Source organism: Triticum dicoccoides, chromosome 6A (assembly GCF_002162155.2).
Source record: "Triticum dicoccoides isolate Atlit2015 ecotype Zavitan chromosome 6A, WEW_v2.0, whole genome shotgun sequence".
In the NCBI taxonomy this organism is placed as follows: Eukaryota; Viridiplantae; Streptophyta; class Magnoliopsida; order Poales; family Poaceae; genus Triticum; species Triticum dicoccoides.
This window is the reverse complement of record NC_041390.1, coordinates 214,354,482-214,359,754: the sequence shown is the minus strand read 5'-3', so window position 1 is coordinate 214,359,754 and position 5,273 is coordinate 214,354,482.

Below are 5,273 nucleotides of genomic sequence, written 5' to 3'. Positions count from 1 at the left end.
TCTAAATAATACAAGGTCTAACACATCTCTGATACATAGAAATTACAGCGAGAGGGAGAGATACAGAGAGAGAAACTGCAGTAGGTTCAGTTTGGTGAAGAAGAACAGTAGCAAGGGTTTTGGTTCAGAAAAGAAGCAGCAAGAGAAGTGGAGGGAGCAGCAGCAAGGCGGAGAAGAGAAGGAGGAGGGGCGCAGCAAGACGGAGGAGGAGAAGATGCAGCAGCAGGTCACGTTGAGGAAGAAGCAGCAGGGGGTAGAGAGGAGAGAGGTGGAGGAGCAACATCGAGACAAGGGGAAAAGGAGCAGGAGCAGGTCGACGCAAGAGGAGCAGCAGCAGGGTTAGGGGAAGAATAGGAGCAGAGTAAGTGAAGCAGCGGCTGGTGGTGGTGATCGATGGCGGCGGCTGCTGGTGGTGGATGGTGCGGTGGCGCTGATGGTGGATGGAGATGGGTGATGAGGCGGGAGGCGCAGCGGCGAAGATGGTGGATGGGTGGCGCTGGGTGCTGGTGGCGCACCTACCACGCGGGCCTGGCCGTGGCGGCGGCCTGAGATGGAGAAGAAGGCAAGGGAGGGAGAGAGAAATGCCAGGCCCCAAGGGGAATGGAAGCGATCTAGGGATTTTGATCCCCTCCCTGATCTGCAAACTTTACACATTAGCCCTCCTCCTTCTCTTCTTTCTTCACAAGAAGGTCCTCCCACTTCTTTAGCTAGCCCCCTGGTTACTTCTTTTCATCTCACACAAGTCTCTTCTTCCTTCTCTTCTTTTCTTCACTTTTCTCGATAGCCACATAGTAGAAATCTTGATTATAGTGCCTTTGCGCACTTTTCTACAAAAGAAACAAGTCACAAGTAAATGATCCCTTTATATGATTTCGGTTCAAATATGCAATAGTTCATAACAATAATTGATGGTCAGATCACAATATATGGTATATTTGTGTTCCAAATTATGAATAGGAAATGTGCTTATCAATAAGTCTGTCCGAATCATGTTAGCAATTGCCGCATTTTATGATTATGAAATTTGGCAAATGGATGTCAAAACTGCAATCCTTAATGGATATCTTAAAGAAGAGTTGTATATGATGCAACCAGAAGGTTTTGTCGATCCAAAAGGTGCTAACAAAGTGTGCAAGCTCCAGCGATCCATTTATGGACTAGTGCAAGCCTCTTAGAGTTGGAATATACGCTTTGATAGTGTGATCAAAGCATATGGTTTTATACAGACTTTTGGAGAAGCCTGTATTTACGAGAAAGTGAGTGGGAGCTCCGTAGCATTTCAGATATTATATGTAGATGACATATTGTTGATCGGAAATGATACTGACTTTCTAAATAGCATAAAAGGATACTTGAATAAGAAGTTTTCAATGAAAGACCTCGGTGAAGCTGCTTATATATTGGGCATCGAGATCTACAGAGATAGATCAAGACGCTTAATTGGACATTCACAAAGCACATACCTTGATAAAGTTTTGAAGAAGTTCAAAATGGATCACGCAAAGAAAGGGTTCTTGCCTGTATTACAAGGTGTGAAGTTGGGTCAGTCTCAATGCCCGACCACTGCAGAAGATAGAGAGAAAATGAAAGGTGTTCCCTATGCTTCAGCCATAGGCTCTATCATGTATGCAATGCTGTGTACCAGACCCGATGTGTGCCTTGCTATAAGTTTAGCAGGGAGGTACCAAAGTAATCCAGGAGTGGATCACTGGACAGCGGTCAAGAACATCCTGAAATATCTGAAAAGGACTAAGGATACGTTTCTCTTATATGGAGGTGACAAAGAGCTCGTCGTAAATGGTTACGTCGATGCAAGCTTTGACACTGATCCGTATGACTCCAAGTCACAAACCGGATACGTGTTTTTATTAAATGGTGGAGCTGTCAGTTGGTACAGTTCCAAGCAGAGCGTCGTGGCGGGATCTACGAGTGAAGCGGAATACATAGCTGTTTCGGAAGCAGCAAATAAAGGATTCTGTATGAAGGAGTTCATATCCGATCTAGGTGTGATACCTAGTGCATCGGGTCCAATGAAATTTTTTTGTGACAATACTGGAGCTATTGCCTTGGCAAAGGAATCCAGATTTCACAAGAGAACCAAGCACATCAAGAGATGCTTCCATTCCATCCGCGATCAAGTCAAGGAGGGAGACATAGAGATTTGGAAGATACATATGGATCTGAATGTTACAGACTCATTGAGTAAGCCTCTCTCACAAGCAAAACATGATCAGCACCAAGACTCCATGGGTGTTAGAATCATTACAATGTAATCTAGATTGTTGACTCTAGTGGAAGTGGGAGACTGAAGGAAATATGCCCTAGAGGCAATAATAAAGTTGTTATTTATATTTCCTTATATTATGATAAATGTTTATTATTCATGCTAGAATTGTATTAACCGGAAACTTAGTACATGTGTGAATACATAGAGAAACAGAGTGTCACTAGTTTGCCTCTACTTGACTAGCTCGTTGAATCAATGATGGTTATGTTTCCTAACCATAAACATGAGTTGTCATTTAATTAATGGGATCACATCATTAGAGAATGATGTGATTGACTTGACCCATCCGTTAGCTTAGCACGATGATTGTTTAGTTTGTTGCTATTGCTTTCTCCATAACTATACATGTTCCTATGACTATGAGATCATGCAACTCCCGAATACTGGAGGAACACTTTGTGTGCTACCAAACATCACAACGTAACTAGGTGATTATAAAGGTGCTCTACAGGTGTCTCTGATGGTGTTTGTTGAGTTGGCATGTATCAAGATTAGGATTTGTCACTCCGATTGTCGGAGAGGTATCTCTAGGCCCTCTCGATAATGTACATCAAAATAAGCCTTGCAAGCAATGTAGCTAATGAGTTAGTTACGGGATATAGCATTACATAACGAGTAAAGAGACTTGCCGGTAACGAGATTGAACTAGGTATTGAGATACCGACGATTGAATCTCGGGCAAGTAACATACCGATGACAAAGGAAACAATGTATACCGTTATGCAGTTTGACCGATAAAGATCTTCGTAGAATATGTAGGAGCCAATATGAGCATCCAGGTTCCGCTATTGGTTATTGACTAGAGACATGTCGCGGTCATGTCTACATAGTTTTCGAACCCGTAGGGTCCACACGCTTAACGTTCGGTGACAATCGATATTACGAGTTTATGCGTTTTGATGTACCCAAGATAGTTCGGAGTCCCGGATTTGATCACGGACATGACGAGGAGTCTCGAAATGGGAAGACATAAAGACTGATATATTGGATGACTATGTTTGGACATCGGAAGTGTTCCGAGTAAGTTTGGACGAATACCAGAGTACCGGGGGGTTACCGGAATCCCCCGGGGAGTGTATTGGGCCTCATGGGCCTTGGTGGAGAGAGGAAGGGGCGGCCAGGGTAGGCTGCACGCCCCCTCCCCCTCTAGTCCGAATTGGACTAGGAAGGGGGAGCGGCGCCCCCCTTTTTCCTTCCCCCTCTCTTCTCCTTCCTTCCCTCCTACTCCTACTCATGGAAGTGGTGGAATCCAACTCCCGGTGGGAGTAGGACTCCCCTTGGGGCGCGCCTAGGAGGCCGGCCTCCCCCCTCCTCCACTCCTTTATATACGGGGGAGGGGGCACCCCATAGACACACAAGTTGATCATTGATCTTTTAGCCATGTGCGGTGCCCCCTCCGCCATAATCCACCTTGGTAATATCATAGCGGTGCTTAGGCGAAGCCCTGTTCTGGTAGCAACATCATCACCGTCATCACGCCGTCGTGCTGATGAAACTCTCCCTCGAAGCTCTACTGGATCGTGATTTCGCGGGACGTCATCAAACTGAACTTGTGCAGATTGCGGAGGTGCCGTACCTTCAGTGCTGGATCGGTCGGTCGTGAAGATGTATGACTACATCAACTGCGTTGTCATAACGCTTCCGCTTACGGTCTACGAAGGTATGTAGACGATACTCTCCCCTCTCATTGCTATGCATCACCATGATCTTGCATGTGCATAGGAAGCTTTTTGAAATTACTGCGTTCCCCAACAGAATCTGATGATGAGCTGGATACTAAAACTCCTGAAACACCTACTAGAACTAGCCTTCCCAGATATGAATCGCCTAAGGTACTGGAAGGTTATGTTATGAGTGAAGAAGCAACTAGATATATTCTTGCTTGCAATGATAGAGATGATCCAGAGAAATTATTACACAAGTATAAAGAAAAATCTCTGAATGCTAGAATGAAGTGTGATCCTAAGTTTGCCACTTCACCTATCTTTATTGATGATAAGGATTATGAATTCTCTATGGACCCAGAGTTAATTACTTTGGTTGAATCTGATCCTTTCCATGGTTATGAAACTGAAACTATTGTGGCACATCTTACTAAGTTGAATGACATAGCCACCCTTTTTACTCATGATGAGAAAACTCGCTATTACTTTAATCTCAAAATATTTCCATTCTCATTAAAGGGTGATGCTAAAGCTTGGTACAATTCTCTTGCTCCTGGTTGTGTGCGTAGTCCCTAGGATATGATTTATTACTTCTCCGAAAAATATTTTCCTGCACATATTAAACAAGCTGCCTTACAGAATTTTTTTAACTTTGCTCAAACCAAAGAAGAGAGTCTCCAAGAAGCTTGGGGGAGGCTTTTCGAGTTGCTTAATGCTTTGCCAGATCATCCTCTTAAGAAAAATGAAATACTTGATATCTTCTATAATGGACTAATCGATGCTTCTAGGGACTTCCTAGATAGTTGTGCTGGTTGTGTTTTTAGGGAACGAACTGTTGGACAAGCTGAAGAATTACTGAATAACATATTGAAAATTATGATGATTGGACTATTCCTGAACCACCGCCTAAACCCATTCCGGAGAAGAGGGGTATATTATATGTCAGTCCCGAAGATATGCAAGAGGCAAAGAAATCTATGAAGGAAAAAGGTATTAAAGCCGAGGATGTTAACAATTTACCTCCTATTGAAGAAATACATGGGCTTAATACACCACCAATGCGTAAGGTGGTAGAGGTAAATTCTCTTATGAAGTTCAATGATAATGATAATACTCACAATATGCTATCGGATTACGGGTTCCGGCAAACCCTTGAGCTTCGAACACTGGGGTGTGCACGAAGATCTCTCCCCCTAGCTCACGCTCTCGCAACCATGTCAAAGCCTAGCTCGCCGAACCCAAGGAACAAGGGACACAAGAGTTATACTGGTTCAGGCCACCGTTGCGGTGTGATACCCTACTCTAGTGTGGTGTGGTGGATT